This window comes from Bidens hawaiensis, unplaced genomic scaffold (assembly GCF_021521415.1).
Source record: "Bidens hawaiensis isolate Kalapana, Puna unplaced genomic scaffold, B.hawaiensis_p1.1 tig00056988_1, whole genome shotgun sequence".
Classification (NCBI taxonomy): Eukaryota; Viridiplantae; Streptophyta; class Magnoliopsida; order Asterales; family Asteraceae; genus Bidens; species Bidens hawaiensis.
In genome coordinates this window covers 24,371-49,412 of record NW_027500281.1, presented here as the reverse complement: position 1 = coordinate 49,412, position 25,042 = coordinate 24,371, and the positions used below count along the sequence as shown (strand labels likewise).

Genomic DNA, 25,042 nt, shown 5'->3' with positions numbered 1-25,042 from the left:
TTTTATTATATCCTATTTTATAGGATTTTTATATAAATAATTTGGTGAGAATAATTTTTAATTCAATGAGATGTTATAACCCGTTTAAGGAAAATCTTGGTTTGGTAAGACTCATACCCATGAGAAGCCTACATTTAAAAATCAAGCAAATCTGGTGACTCCAAAAAAAGGAGGAACAACCATATCGCGACACGTAAAATTTTTATGCCTTTATTTATATATATTATAGATATATAACCCAGTACACATATATAAAGAAAAACAAGGCTCTTAAAAAGATAAACATAAGAGAGATCAAATACGTTTGTTTCAATAATCAAGTGTATCATATATTTTTCAATAATTCAAAAAATATATGATACACTCCCGACTCCCTAGACAAATGATGTTCACCGACATTATTAATAAACAAATACATAAACTGATAAAAGTAAGATAAAATAAAATGAATTGTCAAATATCTATATAAACCCATAAACACACGTCACCCCTAAAAACACACAACAAAAAACAATGGCAATCCTCCTGTACTTTCTCTTTACTCTTTCAATAAGTGGATCTGCAAGTGCTTGTGATAGGTGTCTTCATCAACCAAAGCTTTTCTTTTCACCAATGCTTCTGCTCTTTCATGTAACATTTTCATTTTTTTTTAATATTCACTTTTGACCAGATTGACCATGATTTTTAAACGGGTTATCTATACGTACACCATCGACATCTAATCATTTTCAACGGCAAGAAAATATAGGACGGTCGTTTTTCCAAAAGAATTTCAAAGTTTGACCGTCTATTGTCACAACGATCCTCCATGATCCTCCAGATATAGGTTAAATGTCCGACTAATACTTTTCAACGTTTGAAACCACCACCCCCACACCACCATGATGAGAATTGAGAACAGTCGTTCGAATATTGTTTAGCTGATTTAGTTAATGATTTTCAGAGTTTGACTTTTTTTAATCAAAACGGTCTTCTAGAGGTGCAAACTGCAAACAATAAGTTGAGCTGCTCGTGAGCTAATTTTTGAGCTAGAGTCGCCCAAGCTCGAGCCTTGTACGGGAAGCTCATTTGGGCTTGTCGGGCCTTGTGTATTTTTTAGTTTTACCTCTTTTGACTTCTATGTATAAATATTACACAGCACAGTTGAGCTCGAACTGAGATTAGGCTAGTTTATGATACTACACAAGCTCAAGACAAGCATAGGCTTATTTAAGATTTTTTCTTAAATATATACATGAATAGTTATAAATGTATATAAACAAATTAATAAATAATAGACGGGCAGGGCCCGAGTTTGAAAACACGAGCCGAGCTCGAGCTTTAGTAAAAAAGCTCGAAATGTGTCACACTCAAGCTCTCTTAAGTCAAAACAAGCCAAGCTGGGCTCGGGTCGGCTCTTTTGTACCTCTACAATTGTCTGAGTATTTTGTGGATGGCCGTCTTAAATCAATCAATCAGATAGGGGTAATGTAGCTATAAACATGACCCTTTTCGAACTAATTAGATGGAGCATGTGGGTATGGTTCATTTGCTACAAGCTTCTACAATGGCCATCTTGCTGCTGGTGATCCAAGCATCTTCAAATCCGGGTCGGGTTGTGGGGCTTGTTTCCAGGTACGTGTTTTACATATTTATTTTGATCACCTTGGTGTTTATTCATTTTGGTTGTAGGTTACGAGTTTTGATTATTTTGCAGGTAAGATGCATGGATAATAAGCTGTGTTATAAGGCTGGCACTCAGGTGATAGTGACGGATTTGAATAACAAGACGGAGACAGAATTAGTGTTGAGTAGCAGAGCTTTAATGGCGATGGCTAACAAGGGTATGGAGCTAAAATTATTGAAGCTTGGTTCCGCCAACGTGGAATATAAAAGGTACCAGAAAAGAAAAATATTATTTTTTTTAAATATAAAATCTCATTACCTTTTGAATCATTGGCATGTCACACCAGATCATCTCCAACTAAAGTAGTTTTTTTTTAACTAAAGTAGTTACTTGGATGATTTTTAATTTTCAGTTTATATTAATAGACAAATGGTACATATATAGTGTTTGAATCAATACAAAATAAATTAACGTGCATGTTGTTTGACATGAAGAAAAAGTCTACGCAGTGACAAAATCGTCATTATTGTGGATAATGTAATTGCGTGAAGAGGTAGGTCCCAGCAGAGCCCAGTTGGACCCGCAAGACTCACCTTAAACAGGGACGTCTGCGCAGAGACCAACTGGATCCGCAGGACCAACCATGCTCAGAGAAGTGACGTCCTTACGCGCAGTATGCAAGCTGGTCCCGCAGGAAATGCCTCCCATGGTGAAGGACTCCGCCTGTTCCCGCAGCCTCGGATACAAGCCATGAGGGAAGGCCACCCGCGCAGCATGGCTACACGCACTAGGCACTTAACTCTCCCCAGTGTCACCTGAAGGAATGAGCAAAGGCGGGAGGGGGAAAACTCCCGCCTAAATGAGCCAGTCCGTATGATGGAGGATCTTTTGTGTGATACCTGACGAGGTACAGACAAAAGATCTGACCAAGAATGCGACAGCTCACTGACAGCAGCATGGCAGACAGCACGCCACAGCACTGTGACCAATAGCCGCCGCCTACCCACCAACTCCTGCCATACCACGTGCCTAGCCTGTAGTTGGCAGAAGAGGAAGAGTGCACGACACGCCTGCTCTGTGTCAGCCGCTACCTATCCACCACTCACAGGCAGGGCACGTGCATAGGTTACAGTTGGTAGCGTGTTGGGCCGGCTAAACCCCTTGGAAACCTACCTTCGGCTATAAATACCACAAATGGTATGATCATATCTTACTACATTATCATCATATTATACCTGATATCTGCTCTAGCAATCTCTTAATATACTTTTATATTTAAAGAGCAATCTAGTCTGATTCTCACGCCGGAGGGTGGTCACAAGGAGGAACCCCCCCCCCCTTCTCAGTGACGAGCTCACGGTGTCTGTTTTGCAGGTTATCAGAAGAACCATCTTCCAAGGGTCTAACCCCTCGTGGGAAACATCTCTCCAACCCCCAGGTTACCAGTAATCTGTCTGGGGTCTGGTTAGTGTTTCTTCATTGGCGCCATCCGTGCATAAAGCTAGAACTTCATTTTTCTCCAGTTTTTTCAAACTTCTAGAAAGATGGTTAAAGAAACTCCGGTAACCACAACCCCAGCTACTGGAGGGAATACCGGCAACACAGTTTTTACAAACACTACCCCGGTTACCCAAGCCGGGGCAAGTGAAGTAAATTTTACGAACACTACCCCACTTACTAAAGCAGGGGCAAGTGCAGTAAATGACCGCCTACTGGGATCCACCGATACCCAGTTTGAAAAACGAAGACTCCCCCGCCAGACTCTCGACGAAGTCAAGGCATGGGCGGAGGCACGACAAAAGGAACTCCAGGCTGAGTTGAACGAACGCTTGCGTTCCGTGCAACAGGCCGACGAATTCGAATACTGGGAGGATGACTCGGAGGAATCCGACTCCGACGCGAACCCTCGTCATAAGGCAAAAGGGAAGCGTAAAGAAACGGAAACCCAACCGAAAAGGCATTTTGGACAAGCCTTCAAACCAAAAAGCATAGATGGAAGTCCACGAGACTTCTCTAAAACGTTCAGACCAAACGTTACAAATGCAGGAACGTCCAAATTTGCACGGGACATTGCTGAAGCAATTGCCCCGAAGAGTGCTAAACAAATGCCTAACATAGGCACATATGACGGCCTATCTGATCCAGACGACCATTTGAACAGGTTCATAGCGGGGGCAACCGTTAGCAATTGGACGGAACCCACGTGGTGTTACATGTTCCAAATGACGCTGGTGGGGGCCGCTAGGGCTTGGTTTGATCGTTTACCGGTTAACCACATTTACGACTGGGCAGACTTCCAGCAGAAGTTTAGCCAACACTTCAGCCAGCAGCGAAAGTATACCGAGGAGCAATGGACAATCCTCAAATGCACACGGGAAGAAGATGAATCTCTGCCAAACTTCATCACTCGCTTCAACTCAAAGAAGTTAAGTTTGGGCAATATCAGCGAGGATCTTGTTCGCGCAGCCTTCATCCAGGGCGCGCAGGACCCAGAGCTTATCCGGACCCTAACGGGTAAAGATGGAATGCCATCCACATGGGATGGCATCATGACAGCAGCCAAACGCTATGCGGAAACGGAGAAGCAACTGGGTAGAGACCTTCCGCAGAGCACAAACCTTTACACCCAGAGGACGAGAGAGGACAACGTCCTCACCGCCCGATTGAACAAAAAACGGAAGCAAGGCATTTGGCAGTCAAGGGTAAACTTTGACACCTCATCCGGCTTACAGCACCGATTGGGTGAAAGGGATAATGTAAAGCCGCACCGGAACCCCAGATGGACGCCACTTACCAAAAGCGTCACTGACATATTTGCTACTGAAGAGCTCCCATGGCCAAAGCCTCCAGAAATCCGACATCGTCACGATGCTGATCGGAGCAAGTACTGTGACTATCACAGAACAAAAGGCCACAACACTGAAGAATGCATAGACGTAAAAGACATGGTCGAAACATTCGTCAGAGATGGGACGCTCGCGCACCTCGTGGCGAAATAAAAGCTAAGCAGGCAGGCAGGTGCGTGTGGAACCACGGCTGGGGTAAACACGAATAAAAAATCAGCTTCAATAGAGACTACATGCTGCGTAAAGAACGAGATCCCGAAACAGGTGCGTGTCGGCTCGATGGCGCTCCCATCCCAACAACATGGAAGGGAGCTCATTTACACAGTTTGCATGTAAATCAATTCCAATTTGTAAAGAAAAGGCCAAGAGCCACTTCTAATGGAAATGATTCTCTCTAGAACATCGAAGCTGATGATTTTACATTTATACTTTTCTGGACACTAATATGCCGGTTTTCACCGCATAATTACGTGAAGTCATTGCATGGGAAGGCGGTCCTACCCGCACGAACCCAATAACGTGACAAACCTTCACGCAGGTCAGTTGAAGGGGAAAAAGTTCAGCACCCAAAAATGAAAGTGCCGGTCTATCCGCATGAATCATTAAGGAAACTGAATAATAACCTGTCAACAACCGCGCGTCGAACGGTTAAAACTATCCAACACTGGACGACATTCACATTACGTGAAGTCGTTGCGTGGGAAGGCGGTCTTACCCGCACGAACCCAATAACGTGGCAAACCTTCACGCAGGTCAGTTGAAGGAGTTCATCCCATTAAATGAAAGTGCCGGTCTGTCCCGCATGAATCATTCGAGGGAACTGCACCAACAACCGCGCGTCGAACGGTTCAAAACAAAATTCTTAAAAAGATGAGAAAAACCTACACGCAGGTCAGATAAGGGTAAAGTCTTGCCATCCTACTAAGTGCAAGTGACGGTTCTAACCGCGCTATCACGAAAGAGGAAGCAAAACTTCACACCTATTATCAACCACGTTCAAAGGTTAACTTATCCTCAAAAAGTAAGAAAAACCTACACGCAGGTTAGATAAAAGTTAAAGTTTAGCCATCCTACCAAGTGCAAGTGACGGTTCTACCCGCACAATCACGAAGGAGGAAGCGAAACTTTAACCCACTATCAACCACGTTCGAAGGTTCTTATTCTAAACACTTGGAAAATTGCTATTTTAAACTAAGTATGCAAGTCATAAGTTTATAAAGCAAAGAATCCAATGAAAGGAATAACAATCGTATATTTCAATGATATATTACAACAGTGGCCGGGTAACTACCCGCCTAAAAGAAATCTATACAAAGCTAAGTCTATCCTAGCAGTGGGAAGGGATCTTCAGGATCAGGCTTCAGGGCCACCTCCGCTTGGACCAGCACCGTCAGAGCGCGGCTGCCCAAGGAAAGCCTTAAGGATGTTTAGCCCATCATCAGCAGCAGCAGCTTCGTTCACCTTCTCCACCACTGGATGCGGGAAGGCAGCGTACTGGTTCACAGCTTGGTCATAAGCAGCTTCAGTATTAACATTGAATAAAGGGAAGTTGGAGGGCGGAAAGCCTCTCTCAGCAAACCCTAGACCAAGCAGGAAGCCAGTCTTCTCCCCATCCTCATGAGAAGCGTTGAGGGCTGTGCTCATCGCATCGTCATAAGAGGTCTCCGAAAGGACCCGACGCACAACCTACAAGAGAATACAAGTTAGAACATTTTCTAATTACGAGCAGAAAGCGTAAAGAAAAAGTTAAAGATACCTGAGGCAACGCTTCTCGAAGCAGCCATTGGAGGGTAGCTTGACTCTCTTTGTAAGCACGTTCGGCTCCGCTCTTATCAAGGTTGGCAAGTTGAACTTCCTTGGCGGCAGCCTCTTCGACGCTTTTGAGTTTCCTTTCAGTGCGGTCAAGCACCCCCCTCTGGTCAAGGATCTCCTGCAGCTTCTTGGCATCTTCCATTGCCAAGGCGTCATGAGCATGCTGAAGAGCCTTTAATTTGCATTTAAGCTGCTCATTCTCTTCGCGAAGCGGCTCAGCAACAGCTTCAGCCTTGGCAGCCCTCTCAGTTGAGTTTCGCGCAGTCTCCTTGGCCAGCCGAAGCTGTTCATTCACAGCTTGGGCAGCCTTGGAGCGGGCCTCGAGTCGCGCCTGGACTTCAACCTCGAGGGCCTTGAATGCCTTCTCCTTCTCGGCTGCGGCAGCGGCCAACTGCCGGTTCTCCTCCCGAAGAGCCCGCGCTTCAGATACATCTTTGGCGCGAGCTGCTTTTAACTTGTCGTTTTCACGACAAAGCAGCTCGACGCGGGGCTGCGTCCGGGCCTGGAGAACCCGAAGCTCATTGGTTAGCCTACCCTCCTGGTAGCTAGCCATGGCTTCCCCCAACGCACCATGAGGAGCAGCGTGGCGAGCCCAATCCACGCACTCCACAGGGGTGCGAAGGGTTGTTCCTCGGCGTATGTTCCATCTTGGAACATACACTTCATTGGAATCCGACACTGCAAAAGAAACAAAAGCAGTTAGGAAAAGATGATAAAAATATGTAAGGGAAAAAGAACCCTACGTACCTGTAGGGTCAATAACAGGCCGATAGCCGCCAAACCCATCACCTGAACCTAAAGGAAATCCATCCAACAGGTCAGGCAGACGGGAAGGTGGCATAGATCGGCGGGAAGCCTGGCGCATACCTGATGGTCCGGCCGTCGGTGCCGGTGGCGCAGGTATAGTGGCAGCCGCTGTGGCAGCAATGGTTGGCGCCACCTCCTCAGCAACAGTAACCGCCGGCTCCGTGAAAGATGCTGTAAAAATTGCACTCACGGCCGGCGGAGACACCTTCTCAGCTGGAACAGCCTCAGGAAGGCTGGAACCAGCGGAAGCAGGCGTAGACGCCTGGGTCGACGCCTCGGGAAGGCTGACCGAGCCTACCGTCATTGGCGGGGGAATACTTGCTCCAACTCCACCCTGGAATGCGTCAACATCCACACCTGCACAAGCAAAAGTGTTAGAAAAATTTATTTGAAACAACAAATCTAGACAAGAATTATGGGGGTACTCACGGGGTTTCTTGAGCTTGAACGCACGGACGAGCGGGGGCGAACCCGATGGAGCCGGCCTTTTGACACCGGTAACCGTCGTCGTCGCTGCCTCCCCGGAGGTAACAGCTACAGCCTCCGGAGCGGTGGTCTCCTCACCACCGGGCTCCCCCGCCACCTCTGCACTATCTGACTCCGAGTCAGATAGGACTACCGGGTCGGCCGTAGAGGCCACCTTCTCCTTGCCTTTCCCGACGGCAGCCTTTTTCTTCCGCACCAGTGGAGGACCTTCTGCGGATTCCTCAGAAGAAGAAATGTCAACTCCAGCAGCAGGCACAGCATTGAGAGGATCAGGGTAGAAGATAGGCTTACCTGGCCGTCGGTGGCTCAGGATCTCTTGGCCTGGCGGGTAAACCTCCACGAACCGACCCGCGGTCTGCTCTAAGATGGGCAACTCGTTCTCGTCCAGAGCACGAGTACCCATCCGCGCGGGACCATCCTCCTCCCGCGGGTTCAGGAGCGACTGAAGATCGTTCCCCTCTGAAATCAACAAGAAAGTTAGAAAAAAATCGAAGTCAGCAAAATGAAACAAGACGTACCATAAGGGACAGAGTTCGAACCATATTCAAGGACGATCGGAACCTTATCCGCATTCGCCGCCTTCCACACCCGGCTCATCCCCAGCATCACCATCGCCGACTCCGGAAAACGGAAAACCGGGGAATGGACCCGGGATATCTTCGAGAAGCGCCTGGCCATTCTTGAACTTCATGGCGATGGGGATGGCGCGAGCGGATATGAAGAAGAACTCTCTTCTCCACGAGCGAAGACTCCGCTCGGTGGTACAAATCTTTAAACCCTTGATACGGGTTGTAAGAGTGTACCACCCCTGGATGCACCTCCAAGTGTAGAAGGTCATCAGACGGTCAACGAGGGGCTCAAGGCCCAGTATCCGGCACACCCACTCAAAGTGCCGGACCTTGGCAATGGCCATGGGGTGCACCTCTGTCAGGTGCACACCGTGCCTCTCCAGAACACGGTACACAAACTTTGTCAACGGAAACCTAAGGTTTCCGTAGACAAAGAATGCAGCATAAACCCCGATCTTGCCACTAGGGGCATCGTACACAGTATGGTGGGGTTCAGGAAACTCAGGCTCGAGAGACTCGAGCATGAACTTCCTAACGATATACTGGTACAGATCGACAGGAAGAGAGCACTGGCATTCGCCAGCAGTCTTCTGGTCATCAGCATCATGAGAAGACATGGTGGAAGAAAGACGAAAAAGAGATTTCAGGGTAATGCTTTACTGAACAGAAAAATTCGCCGGAAATTACTTGAGAAGAAGAGATGAAAGTGGAAAGTGTGGATTGCAAATAACCCTCCCCCCCTTTATATAGTAATCGCAATTAATGCGGTGAATTTAATGCGGAGGAGAGAGAAATCAAATGTGCAATGAAACTATGACACGTGGCAAAAGGCAGACTGGCAACAGCTGTTGACAGGACGTGTGCCAGTAATTTCGCGGCCACGCGCCCGAAAAATCGCGCCCACGCGCCTGAAAAAGCGTCTGGAATGACCATATAATGTCACGTCACCATAACTTCCTGCACGTCCTGACAGTCAGAAGAAACCGTCGCGCGACGTTTCAGAGGTTTGGACTGTTCCTATCTTTCCACCAACCTTTCGAATTTCAAAATTCAAAATTTTAAAAAAAAAAAAAAAAAAAAAAAAGAAGCGGGAAAATACCCCCTTTCCTTGGCGAACAAGTAACCATAAGACGGATGCGGGTACAGTGTTAAGGCAAAACCCTTCACATACCTAGCACCCGCAGGGAATTGAAGCCAAGAAAACCTTGGCGAACAAGTAACCATAAGACGGATGCGGGTACAGTGTTAAGGCAAAACCCTTCACATACCTAGCACCCGCAGGGAATTGAAGCCAAGAAAACCTTGGCGAACAAGTAACCATAAGACGGATGCGGGTACAGTGTTAAGGCAAAACCCTTCACATACCTAGCACCCGCAGGGAATTGAAGCCAAGTACCTCGGCAACCAAGTAACTATAAGACAGGTGCGGGTACAGTGTAAAGGCAAAACCCTTCACATACCTAGCACCCGCAGGGAATTGACGCCAGGAATACCTTGGAAGTAAAGTAACCGTAAGACGAGCGCAGGTACAGTGTTAAGGCAAAACCCTTCACATACCTAGCGCTCCGCTGGGAATTGAAACCAAGAAGGATCTTCTGGGCAATGCTTGCGGAAAAGGAAATAACATCCCCGCATAGCGGGAACGTCGAGAACTACGTTGTTTGAAGCTCCAGGATGGAATTGGTGGTTTTAACATAATTGATCACTATGTTCAAAACTACCAAAACCTCATGGAGAATCCACACAACTGGGACTCAATGCTCCTGACCTGCGAGGAGGTTACAGACCTACCCGCATCATACCCAAAGACCAAGCAGGAAACTCGGGCATTTCTGCAAGTGACAAGGACTTCCCATGGAAAACCTTACAAAACCCTTTTCAAAACCCTTTTTAAGTCCAAAAGTTCACCTCACTTTATTAAACACGCATGAGAAGAACATTGGACTGGGGGGACTTGAAGAGGTAGGTCCCAGCAGAGCCCAGTTGGACCCGCAAGACTCACCTTAAACAGGGACGTCTGCGCAGAGACCAACTGGATCCGCAGGACCAACCATGCTCAGAGAAGTGACGTCCTTACGCGCAGTATGCAAGCTGGTCCCGCAGGAAATGCCTCCCATGGTGAAGGACTCCGCCTGTTCCCGCAGCCTCGGATACAAGCCATGAGGGAAGGCCACCCGCGCAGCATGGCTACACGCACTAGGCACTTAACTCTCCCCAGTGTCACCTGAAGGAATGAGCAAAGGCGGGAGGGGGAAAACTCCCGCCTAAATGAGCCAGTCCGTATGATGGAGGATCTTTTGTGTGATACCTGACGAGGTACAGACAAAAGATCTGACCAAGAATGCGACAGCTCACTGACAGCAGCATGGCAGACAGCACGCCACAGCACTGTGACCAATAGCCGCCGCCTACCCACCAACTCCTGCCATACCACGTGCCTAGCCTGTAGTTGGCAGAAGAGGAAGAGTGCACGACACGCCTGCTCTGTGTCAGCCGCTACCTATCCACCACTCACAGGCAGGGCACGTGCATAGGTTACAGTTGGTAGCGTGTTGGGCCGGCTAAACCCCTTGGAAACCTACCTTCGGCTATAAATACCACAAATGGTATGATCATATCTTACTACATTATCATCATATTATACCTGATATCTGCTCTAGCAATCTCTTAATATACTTTTATATTTAAAGAGCAATCTAGTCTGATTCTCACGCCGGAGGGTGGTCACAAGGAGGAACCCCCCCCCCCCCCTTCTCAGTGACGAGCTCACGGTGTCTGTTTTGCAGGTTATCAGAAGAACCATCTTCCAAGGGTCTAACCCCTCGTGGGAAACATCTCTCCAACCCCCAGGTTACCAGTAATCTGTCTGGGGTCTGGTTAGTGTTTCTTCATTGCGCTACAACAATGTTTGAACTAGCCTAATGATGATTAAGCTGTATTTTTACAACTAGCGTAATAGTTATATGTGTTATAGTGAAATAATTATCACATTACAATAAAATGAATTCGCGTTATAATAATTGTAAAAGTATAAATAAAGGTGTTCAAGAAATCCGAAATCCGAAAAAACTCGAAACCAAATCGAACCTGAAACCTGAATAATCTGATCCAAATTCTAAATCGCATATTTGGATCGGATCGATCCGAATAACAAATTCGGATTCGGACCGGATTTATATATGGATTTCTAAGAATTCCGGATAGTTTGGATTATTTGGATATCCGAATAATCCTAATACATAACATGCATGTTATTGGTGTCCATTAATATTTGCAATAACTTTATAACCATAACTTCATTATTCGTTCAATCGACTTAACACACCATAGGGAAAAATGTTGTAACACTCCGTCGTTATACTCTCTAACACTACCTAACTTCCTAATTCTTGTAGTGTTTTATTTTTATTTTCCAGTTTTGTATGTTTACTTAATAAAACTTAAGTTTGTATATTTGTTATACAGATTATTAAGATAATTTCGGATTATCCGATTCTGATCTGACATCCGAATTCAATTCAGATCGGATTCGAATCGGATAGGAATGTCTCTAATTCGGATCGGATTGGATTTCGGATAGGGTTCTAAATTTTCAAATACGAAACATTTAACCGAATAACATGTTATCCGATCTAATGAACACCCTTAATTATAACATAATTATTATTACAATATATAGTGTAACTGTGTTTATAAAAATGTCACCGTGTTTTTTTTCTTTTATTTCCTACACTTAGCACCGTTTTCGACCCTTTATTTATAATTAGAGGTGACTAATTAAGGAAAAAGAAGTTGTGAATAAATAATTGATTTACTATAAAAAGTTTTGAGGTTAAACTTTTAGATCGTTATGAGTTGGAATAGAGATTCCTTTTGAAGTTGTGTATATATGTTTTAAAGGATAAAGATACATGATTAAGAATATGAATTTATGGAGACGAAAAATTAAGATTAAAGACTTCAATGAGCAATAAATAGTTTTTCGTTAAATACGTTACTTAGATGGTTCATTCTAAAAACAATATATAGTTTCAATGCTAAATAATATATTATTATAATTTTTTTTAAATTAATAGTGTATTTTTAATTTAGTATTCTTATTACCTATTCTTTTATCTATTTACCTATATATATATATATATATATATATATATATATATATAATGGGAAATGTTAACGTACAAATGAAATTAACGTGTTAAACGTGATAATCAGGTAGAGTAATTATCATAGAGTTACTCTACTTGTATATATAATTACTCTACTTGATTCTCACGACACCTTAATATTATTTGTGTTTGATCCAAACCATATATATATGTGTGTGTATATGTGTGTGTGTGTGTGGTTAAGTTCAAGAGATAAATGAAATTATTACGAGAAGTGCGAGAAGTTATTCTGACCAATCAAAAAATTTCTTTGCTTTTTTTATTTTAATTAAATCTAGGGGTATATATTGGTAAAGAATTAAAACTATTGTTTTTGGTAACTATTAAAATTATGGAAGTTTCATCTTTATTCCTCCTTTATTGTTTTTTTATTTGTTTTTTGAGTTTACATTTTTTTTCTCTTATTCGTGTATCATACCAGGCTTTCCATTTTTTAATTTTTTAATTTTAATTAAATTAAAAAAAATAGCAAGGTTTCTTTTTTTCTTTTTCCTTTCATCTCCCCATCATACGTTTACCTACATAGTGTAATAATCCCTACACTAAGATTGTTTTTTTATCTCCTTATTCGACATTCTTTATTTTTAATTAAATTTTGTGTAGGTAAATTTATTACCATTTATCTACACCGTGTAGTGATCCCTACATTAAGATTGTTTTTTTATCTCCTCATTTAACATTCTTTATTTTTAATTAAATTTTGTGTAGGTAAATTTATTACCATTCACCTACACAATGCAATAATTCTTACACCATGAAATAATCCCCACACCCCCAACATATTGAAATAATCCTTACAAAATCCAATATTAATATTATTCACTGAGTTGGAGTAATTCCTATACAATCCTAATATAAATCAATATAATGAAATTATCCCTAAACAACCTACACAAAAACATACACTTTATGTACAATTTGTTTTATTTCTACACAATCCAATATTAATATAACTCAATATAGTAAATAGCTCCTTAAATTCCAATATATGTATTAATATGACTTATTGTAGTAAAATAATCCTTATAACATACTCATAGTGTTAACTATAAAGGTCTGTTTGGTATGGGGTAATGGAATGGACGACGGAATGGAATGGACGTGGTAATGGAATGGACAAAGGAATTGAATGGGTTATTACCATTCCAATGAAATGTTTGGTTACCACATGGGAATGAAATGAATCATTACTTTATATTGTTGGTAGGTAAGAAAAAAATAAATAAAATTAAAATGGTAGTGAGTGGTGGTGGGAGCGGTGGTGGTAACAGTAACATACACTTTATGTAAAATTTGTATTATTTCTACACAATCCAATATTAATATAACTCAATATAGTAAATAGCTTCTTAAATTCCAATATATGTATTAATATGACTTATTGTAGTAAAATAATCCTTATAACATACGCATAGTGTTAACTATAAGGGTCTGTTTGGTATGGGGTAATGGAATGGACGACGGAATGGAATGGACGTGGTAATGGAATGGACAAAGGAATTGAATGGGTTATTACCATTCCAATGAAATGTTTGGTTACCACATGGGAATGAAATGAATCATTACTTTGTATTGTTGGTAGGTAAGAAAAAAATAAATAAAATTAAAATGGTAGTGAGTGGTGGTGGTGGTGGTGGGAGCGGTGGTGGTAACAGTAACATACACTTTATGTAAAATTTGTATTATTTCTACACAATCCAATATTAATATAACTCAATATAGTAAATAGCTCCTTAAATTCCAATATATGTATTAATATGACTTATTGTAGTAAAATAATCCTTATAACATACGCATAGTGTTAACTATAAGGGTCTGTTTGGTATGGGGTAATGGAATGGACGACGGAATGGAATGGACGTGGTAATGGAATGGACAAAGGAATTGAATGGGTTATTACCATTCCAATGAAATGTTTGGTTACCACATGGGAATGAAATGAATCATTACTTTGTATTGTTGGTAGGTAAGAAAAAAATAAATAAAATTAAAATGGTAGTGAGTGGTGGTGGTGGTGGTGGGAGCGGTGGCGGTAACAGTGGAGGTGGTGGTGGGCAGCGATGACGGTGGGCGGCGTGTGTGACGGTGGGGCGATGATTGATAGATGTGGCGGGTGGCTGGAGGTGGTGGGTGGCGGGAACTGATGGCGATGGTTTATGGAGGTGGGTGGTGGTGGTGGAGGACGCCGATGGTGGTGATTGGTTGCAGTGGCGGCGGCGGTGGGCAGCGGTGACGGTGGGCGGCATGTGTGATGGTGGGGTGATGGTTGATGTATGCGGCGGGGCGGCTGGTGGCGCTGAGTGGCTGCCACTGATGGCGATGGTTGGTGGCGGCGGTGGACGGCGATAGTGGTGGCTGGTGGCAGTGGCGGCGGTGGTTGGTGGCGGTGGTAGGTGTTGATGTTGGGTGGTGGTGTTGTTGGGAGGGTGGTGGAGGTTATGTTGGGTGAATTAGAGAATGGAATGAAAAAAAAACATGGGGTATGGATGGAATGAAATTGGGCTATTTTAGAGGGAATGGAATGGACTAGGTAATTGGTCATTCCATTTCTTTGGTCAACCAAACACACTATTTTCCATTCCCTCAAAGTAGATCATTCTATTTCATCCTCCATTCCTGCATATCAAACGCTACATAAAGGAACTAATAAAATAGTTAAAAACTCAACTTAAAAATTGATTTGTTAAAAGTGAGAATTTACTAAAAAGGAGGAATCAATTTAATACGATAACAGAAACTAATATTCTAATATACAAAGTGATTATTGCAAAAATAATAAAATAAAAAATCAGTCCAAAAGGTCCTTTCTTCTAAAAACCTTCCACAGTTTTTTTCTTATTGATTACAATTTCGCCATAAGTAACTCTAAGCCATTGATTAGACAAATCAATGGCTTAGATTAATTTCTCGCAATTCTTGCAATAATCTCATTTCTCTCCTGAATCATTCCATATATATATATATATATATATATATATATATAGGGGTGAGTTATAATAAAAAGAAATAGTTTTCTAGAAAGAGTAAGAATAAATCTAAGCCATTGGTTCATGTTAATCAATGGTTGAGCTTTAAAATTACCAATAACCGACATAGTTTCCTAGAATTGTTCTTTCACCATCGTTTGTAATGCCAAATGTCAAAATTTTGTTGGTTCTTACCATTCTTAGGAAACTTCTTATTCTTATTTAAACCATTTTCTATATATATATATATATATATATATATATATATATATATGAGGGTTATCCTAAAAATAATTAGTTTCTTAGGAAGACTAGGAATAAATCATAGTCATTGGATCATGTTAATCAATGGTTGATATTTAAAATCACCAATAACCGACATAGTTTCATAGAATTACTCTTTAATCATTATAACCGACATAGTTTCCTATAATTGTTCTTTCACCATCATTTGTAATGCCAAATGTTAAAATTTTGTTGTTTCCTACCATTCCTAGGAAACTTCTTATTCTTATTTGAACCATTTTCTACACACACACACACACACACACACACACACACACGACACACACACACACATAGGGTTTGGATCAAATGCAAATGAAATTAACGTGCTAAACGTAAGAATCAAGTAGAATAATTATGTAATTACTCTACTAGATTCTCACGTTTAGAACGTTAATATCATTTGTACGTTAACCTTCCTCATTATATATATATAGATAGATAAATGATCCAATACAATAATCCCTAATCGTACATTACGTACGCGACTCGCATTCCCGTCGATTTCAAATAACACGCGGTGGCAATATTGTAATATTCATCAAATCGTTGCTCCCATCGATTTCGTCCACCTTCAACATGTCCGTTCAACAATCTGTCACCATCCAACGATCCTGTCCACCGTCCACCATCCAATGATTCCGTCCACCGTACACCATCTTCCTGCGTCACGACCTGTTGATAAAATTGACCAATTGAAATTGAAATTGTTGAACTAATTGACCAATTAAACTTTGAAATTGGTCCAATTAATCATCAATTTGAAGTTTCAATTGATCAATTTTGAGTTTTGAGTGATGGGTTTTAACTGAACGTTTTAAGTTTTAAGTGTCATTTGCAGAAACCAGTTGCAGACGTTTTATATTTTGTTCATATGATCGAATCAATGATCAAATTAACGGTCGATTGACGATTGTTTGATGATTATGAGATTATTTGAAGTGATTTCAGTGTTCAATTTAATGTTTATAGGTGTTTAATTTTTTTTTTTTAGTTTTAGAAGTTCTAAACACCTATAACTTCTTAGAACTTCTAAACTTTATCAAAACTTCTAAACTTTTTTTAACACCCAGAACTTCTAAACTTTATCAGAACTTCTAAACTTTTTTTTAACAACCTGAACTTCTTAGAACGTATTAGAACGTTTAAAGATGTTCATTGTTTTTTGAACACCCAGAACTTCATTGAACGTATTAGAACGTTTAAAGTTGCTCTTTTTTGGTCAGAACGTTTAAAGCTCTTCAGTTTGTTTCAGAACGTTTAAACATAATATTTTTAACCCTAATCAGAGCTCGATTGAGTGCGTTATTTCTGCAATTCCATAATCGATTAATGATTCTAAAGCCTCTTACACATCAATTCGATTGATTAAATCATCAATTTGGTGTTTATTTTGGTCAGAATGTTTAAACTTTAAGCAGAACGTTTAAACATGAACCCTAATCATAGCTCAATTAAGTGTGTTAATTTGTATTTTCATAATCGATTGATGATTCTAAAGCCACTTACATATCAATTCGATTGATTAAATCATCAATTTTTGATCAATTTGAAGATTTTTAATGTTCAGGGACGTTCTATTTCAATTTTTGTTTTTGACTTTATAGATTTCATACTTTAAGATGTGATTAGAGTTTAGAAATTAGATTAGATTGAGCGACAAGTTCCGAATTTGGATCAGAGTTGATTTGTAATCGACGAATTTTGATTGCGAACTACTGTTGGGTTATTTACGAAATTGCCACCGCGCGTTTTTTAAATACTCTGGAATGTCGCGTACCTAATGTATGATAAGTCATTATTTTACGTTAACTCACCCCTATATATGTATATATATAGGGTAGAGATATTGTACGCTAATGCCTTAACGTACCAGAGGTACGCGAGACGCTCAAAGACGAAAACCTAAAACGCTCAAAAAACGGTATTCGTGAAAAAAGTAACGATTAACGATCCAAAACTGTTTTTTTCGGTTAACCGATGATTAATTGGATAGGTATTGACGATTCCGAAATGTTGCGATGTGATTTCATTGATCGATTCGTGAAAACGGGATTCGCGTACGTTAACGTACGTTAAGAATTAGTGTATTGGATCTTTTCACTATATATATATAGTATTTGGGCTTTGAAAGCAACACACACACACACACATATATATATATTGTATTTGAGCTGAGAGTCTATCTGGAAGCAACATCTCTATTCTTTGGGTTAGATGTACGGTTTGCCTACATATCACTATCCCCAGACCCTACTAATAGTTATGTTATTAACGAGATTTTTAATGAGTGTGATTGATTGATTGATATGTTTAAAAGATAAAAAAAAATTATTCCCATTTGAAAAAATATAAATGGTCAGGCTTAAATCTATAAAGTCTAATGGGCTACTGCCTACTGATAGATGTTGTCATATCATATTATGCTGGAGGTGGTGGGCTCTATCAATTGGCCTAAGAGAATTGAAATTTGATAACATACTAACATAGATACATAGTTACACTTTCTATACATAATCAATTTCAAACATAGAATTTCCTAATGTATTACCGCTTTTGTGTTAAATCTTATACATAAAATGGGTTTTTAATTATAATCTTCATAACTAATTTTATAAAGTGGATTATTTTATTTCGTAATTTTGATATTATATTATATGGTATGTGATAATGTGATGTAATTTTAGCTTAGTTTTAAGTTTTAACTTTTAAGTTTTAACTTAATTGATTCAAAATATGACATGTATATATGTATATAGTAGTATTAAATATAAATGCTAAGTTTATTATGTGTAGGATATATTGTGATTACAAAGGCAAAAACCTAGGTGTGAGAGTGCAATAATCAAGCAACAAGAAGCTCAATTATCTTGCCATCAAGTTCTTGTATCAAGGTGGCCAAACCGAGATCGTAGGCGTTGATATAGCCATGGTAAATATTTGGTTGTTAGTTGTTATCTGTAAATATAATTTAACGCAATATAACTCTCATCTAAAAGAAAACTTGTTTATTTTTAAGATTGGTTCGACAAATTGGAGTTTCTTGAGCCGAAAGTCAGGTGCTATATGGAAAACGACTGGAGTTCCAGTCGGGGCAATGCAATTTCGGTTGGTGGTGACATCAGGATATGATTGGAAGATGATTTGGGCAAAGAGTGTTCTCCCCGCTAATTGGAATGTCGGAGTCGTGTATGATTCTGGTGTACAAATTGATGATGTTGCCGAAGAAGGTTGTGGTCGATGTGATTAGATTTGGAAATAATATTATGATTATGGAGTAATATGTTGTTTAGGAGCCCATGGTGTATGGTGTCAATTGGATTATGTATCATTCTTATTTCGTAATATATATTCATCTATTATACTATTAAAGCAATAACTTTTTTTATAAATAATATGCATTCTTATAATTTCTTGTTAATAAAATAATTCAAAATTATATAAAATTACACTCAACCTAATTACATTTAACATATTCTAATCTACTATACCATTAACAACAACAACAACAACAACAATACATGTGTTACTTAATGTGTTTGTTTTTTTTCAAAGTTTCATGGTACTTATTTTTTATTTTGGTTTCATTTCCGTTTTTGGTTTTCGTTCAGTTTTAGTTTTTATAAAGTTATTTCATTTCAGCTTGATTTTGTTTTTTAGTTTCGTTTTAGGTGGGTTTAACTTTATTTAGTTTTTCGTTTTGGTTTTTACAGTTTTTGTTTTTGGTTCGGTTTCAAATTTATCGATTTTAGTTTTTCAGCACCATTTCTTTTTTTACGTTTATTGGTATTTGGTTTATTTAGGCTTTCGGTTTTGGTTTTGTTTTAGTTTTTTTTTCAATTTAGTTTCCTTTTAAATTGTATTTAGTTTATTTGGTGTTTGGTTTTAGTGCCTATTAAAAAAAATGAAAGAATATGAATGGTTCACAAATTAAGTGAAAGGTTCAATTGAATTTCAACTTTTAAGTGGGTTGAAATCATTGAAGCTTTATATATATATATATATATATATATATATATATATATATATATCTTCATAACTAATAATAATGAATTCACATTTGGTAAAAAAGATTTCAAAAGCTAAGAACGTTGTATGTATTACCATTCATTTTTCTCTTAGCCTTCAAGTGTATTATTTCATTTTCGTTAATGAAAATGGGTCTTTTTAGAAATATTTCGATATGTTTTGACTCGGGTCAAATTGGGTCATTTTAAAATGGTATCGGTTTAGTTTTGGTCAGTGAGTCAATATAAAAATGTATTTTTTTTCGTCCGGGTTTCAATGGGTCTTCTAAAATCGCATCGATTTGGTTCGGGTCATAATCGGTCAATTTTAGAAGATATCGATTTGGTTTGGGTTTAATGGGTCATTCTCAAAACGTAACGATTTGATTTTGGTCAAAACATGTCATTTTTAAAAGTTTTCGATTTGGTTATGTTCTTAAATGTGCTTTTGGCGTACTTCAGTTTATTATGGTGTAAGACTTTTCACATGAAATATAAAAACAGTTTTCGTAGTCAGTTAGTCACTATGTTTGTTAGATTGGTGTATGTATGTTTATGCTAGTTGTTCCCAGTACAGGAAGAACATACTCTGAATCATTCTTGGATGCTTATCGGGAATCTTTCCTGAAATCTTATTTTCTGATTTGCTTTCTTTCCAGACTTATGTTATTGAAATTTTTTTTGTTGTTAATATTATTTTTTAAAGGTTATGAAGTTTATGTTTTAAAGTTTTACATTTTCTTCGTAAACATTCTACTGTGTAAAGTTATTATTTGTAAGGTTATGTATTTCAATACTTTGTTTGCGTATGAATATAAATTACAAATTAGAAATCATGATGTCTAAAAAAATATATTAAAAATAACTTGTCGTTTGAAATTATGTATGCGTTTACTTGACGATTTCTATATTTCTCCCCGTGTCATACATCTGTCAATAAGATAGTTACAAAATAAATTTTAATTAGGCGAGAGAGTCTAGAGTACTAACTTTTTTTTACTTTTTATTTTGAAAAAAAAGAAAAAGAAAAAGAAGGTATAATGTACAATTGTACATGAATGATTTATCCGGTTCAAAGATAGGTGATTTCCAACAAATGTGTAAAAAGAAGAAAAATAAATAGTCAACATCCTGACCTGAGTCAAGGTCAATGCTTGTCTTGTATTCCCTGTCGAATCATAATATTTATATATGAAAACTTTTTGAATGTCGAAAATTATGAATTAGGTCATCTACAAAATGACTTTCACTCATGATTATTTAGTTGGATATTTTTCTCGGTATTAATCTTCTATACTTGTTTTAAGTTTTTCAGTTAAGTAACTCTATATGTATGGTATATGAGGGCATTTTAATCTTTTAACAATTTAAAGGTCCATTTACGTGAGACTAAAAAGATTTGGTTCTCCTACTCAAACATCTCACATCTGCGTTTCATCTCCCTCATTAAGGGGGTGTTTGAGATTGCTTATTTTATCTCCTTATGACTTATAAGTGATACAGAGTTTGGGAAAGTTAAAGATTGCGAGTGTATACGTCATAAGTTACAACTTTGTAACTTATAACTTATGACTTATATAAGTAATAAGGAGGTTAAATAAGGAATCTCAAACACCCCCTGTAACATCCCGGAATTTCTAAGAATAATATTTAATATATTATTTATGTTGGAAGAATTAATTTGAGTTAGTAGATTAATAAAATAATAATAAATATAGAATATGGTAGGCTAGTTAAATGAAATGAATTATGGACAAAAAAGTAAAGATGGACTTAAGGTACGGGCTTAAGGGAGTATAAATACCCCTTAAACCCTAATACTTTCATTTCCATCCATCTCTACTACATAGCCTACACCTTCAAAAACACACATTTAAGCCAAACACTTTCTATTATACTATATTCAACGATCTGAGACCAACCAAAGGTAAGGGATGATTTATCTCTGTTGTGCCAACATAGTAGAACCCGACACCGCAGCCCCGTGATGCCGTATGAGCCGTTTGGATCTAGATCTAGTTTTATTCGGTTGTTTAATCAACCAAAAACAAGCTTAAGGACCACCTTAGCTCAGATCTGGACACCCCAATGCTACCTAGGCCATAAACGATCAAACCCCGATCAATCATAGTGGTTAACGGCGGCTGGCGGCTCCGGAATCGAAGAAAAACCCTAAAAACGCGTATTATGAAAGCTGAAATGAATATTTGGCCGTATTAGTCTAGGAAGCGCATAAGTTTGCGCTGTATAAGCATGTTTAACGTATAAGTATAAGTAACAACGTATATGTATGAGCGTATATGTATAAGCAACACGTAAATGGGCAAAGCCGTATAAATGTACCACATATATGTATGTATGTGACGTATATATGTATCCCGTATATGTATGAAACATATATGGGTACCACGTATATGTGAACTGCGTATATGTATGACTTATACGCCAAGGCCACTTATACGTTCGAAGTAACTTACACGCTAAGGAGGACTTATACGCTAAAGAACTTACACGCCAATAGAAACTTATACGCCCATGAAGACTTATACGCTAGATTAAGATTATTTTTTAATAAACGAAAGATAAAGCAGCGTATACGTATGTAAAAAAGCAGATATGGACTTATAAGATAAGAATAAGTAAATAATTAATAATGAAAGGTAACATTTATAATGAAGATTTAATTTGATTAAATAATTGAACTTCAGTTTTCTAATGAGGGTTTTAGTAAAAACTTATTAATGAAAATAAAATTTTTCCAAACTGACTTGGAAGCTCGACCCAGCCAGGGGCTCTGCCCCTTGGACCCCGCTAGGGGCTGCCGCCCCTAGAACCCCGCTGCCAGGGGCGCTGCCCCCGTACCTCCGTAGCTAGGAGTTACAATAACTTAGAAGTATGGTATAGCTAGAAGTAGTTAATTAATACTATGATTAATACATAGTTATCCGTGCACAACTCAAGAAGGGCATAACCATAAATTTAGAAAGGAATCGCTTACATGTGAGTTCCTAGCCCCATTTCCTTGTTATGTTTTCGGGGTTGTGTGCATTCTCAATGTGATTAGTTAATACACTTACCCTAAGTGGTAAGTGTATGCGTTATATGATTTATGTGATAGTAATTAAGGTTATGAATGAATGCTTGTCGGTACGTGAACGATCTTCGGATATTGCATGTATCGCCAGGGAAGGTGAGTGTTATAATAGATGCATGAATGATACATGATTGATTAAGAGTATGTATGAAATTATATAATAAAATGTATGTGTAAAGAAGTGTATGTGTGGTTGTATGGAAAGAAGGGACCATATCCAACTAATATATTAAGTGACTGGACCCTAATAATATCTGAGATAGAAGGGACCAGATCCTAAAAGTATCTGAGATAGAAGGGACCAGACCCTAATAATATCCGAGATGGTAAAGGTAGTTATGCATGTAGTATGAAAGTATGAAAGAATGTATGTATGAATAAATATGTGTACGAAAGAAAGGTAAAAGGGTAAAGTATATAATATGTATCTTCTGAGGCGTATATGAAAGTAAGTGTATGTAACCTGATTAACTAGAACTCACTCAGCGTAGTTGACTTTTAGTATGCATGCATGTAAATAGATTGAAGCAAGTAGTCTCAGGGAGACACATAGCAGGACTGATGAGAGTGGCATCTGAAGAATTGTCATGATGTTTAAATAAGATATTTTTGTATTATGTTTTTTAGACAAGTTTAAATGTTTGGTAACGATGATTGAAGTTTTATTAATTCCGCGAAAGTTTAACTTAACTCTGATATTTAGATATATGTTTATGAGTAAATCCAACGCTAAAGTAGGGCACCAGGAACGGGGCCTTACACCCCCCTAAGAGCATTCCCAATGGGTTCTCCATCTCCATCATTAAAACTAGGTTATTGAACCGTGCACTACACATGCGGAAATATAGAAATCAAGTAAACACATATATAATTTCAAACGACAAATTATTTATTTGTATATTTTTCGAGACAACAACATGATTTATAATTTCAATTCATATTCATACGTAAACAAAGTATTGAAAGACATTAACTTACAAAGAATGACTTTACATAGTAGAATGTTTACGAAGAAAATTTAAAACTTTAAAACATAAATTTCATTAACTTTAAAAAATAATATTAATAGAAAACAAACAAACTTCACTAACATTTGTCTGAAAAGCAAACAAATCAAAAAATAAGCATCCATGAAAGATTTCTGATAAGCATCCAAGAATGATTCAGGTATCTTTTCTTCCTGGATCAGGAACACAGTTGATGACATAAACATTCATACATGTACACTAATATAACAAACATAGTGACTAACTAACTACAAAAACAGTTTTTACATTTCATGTGAAAAGTCTTGCACCCTAATAAACTGAAGCACGTCAAAAGCACATTTAAGAACGAGAACCAAATCGAAACCTTTTTAAAATGACATGTTTTGACTAGAATCAAATCGATACGTTTTGAGAATGACCCATTTTAACCCGAATCAAATTGATATCTTCTAAAATTGATCTGTTATGACCCGAACCAAATTGATACGATTTTAAAAATATGCGGTAAAACCCGAACACACTCGATACATTTTTATGTTGACTCGTTGACCACAATTAAACTGACACCCTTTTAAAATGACCCATTTTAACCAGAGCCAAAGCAAATTGAAACATTTCTAAAATGACCCACTTTTTATAAATGAAAATTGAAATAACACACTTGAAGACTAAGAAGAAAAATGAAGGGTAACACATGTAACGTTCATAGCTTTTGAAATCTTTCTACCAAATGCAAATTTATTATTATTGGTTATGAAGATCCGAAAGAAAATAAAATTTCAATGACTTCAACACACTTGAAAGTTGAAATTCATGCGAAACTTTCACTTAATTTGTGAACCCTTCGTATTCTTTCATTTTTAATACCAAACACCAAACAAACTGAATATAAATTCAAATGAAACTAAAGTTGAAAATATAATACAAAACCAAAACCTAAATCCAAAATAAAACTAAAACAAAAACCAAAATGAAACTGAAAACTAAAACTGAACCAAACGAAAAACTGAATATAGTTAAACCAACCTAAAATGAAACTAAAAAAAAACAAAATCGAACTGAAACGAAACAAATTTATAAAAACTAAAACCAAACAAAAACCAAAAACCGAAATGAAACCAAAATTAAAAATAACTACCATGAAACTTCGAAAAGAAAAACGCAAACTCATTAAGTAACACATCTCAATAATCTATTTAAGCAACACAATGTTGTCCACTTGTCCTTTACCTAGCATATCCAGCTATGCATTCATGTCATCATGTTTCAATTTAAGTAAATTCCCATATTCACTATTAATTGTATTTAAAATAAATTCCAAGAGGCGTGACCCGTTTCTGCTTTAACCCGATACCCTCTTTTATTACACCCGTTGTTTGGTCTCAAGTCTATCAACCCTAATTGGT

At 38.5% G+C, this 25,042-nt stretch overlaps 1 pseudogene across 1 annotated transcript; it reads left to right on the top strand.

The window, feature by feature from the left end:
* The first annotated feature begins 458 nt into the window (after nucleotides 1–458).
* Nucleotides 459–18,796, top strand: LOC143601697 (expansin-like A2; annotated as a pseudogene). The gene is made up of 5 exons (XR_013147703.1): nucleotides 459–630; nucleotides 1,505–1,614; nucleotides 1,697–1,875; nucleotides 18,343–18,382; nucleotides 18,566–18,796. The product of XR_013147703.1 is annotated as an expansin-like A2 (transcript).
* Nucleotides 18,797–25,042: the final 6,246 nt, after the last annotated feature.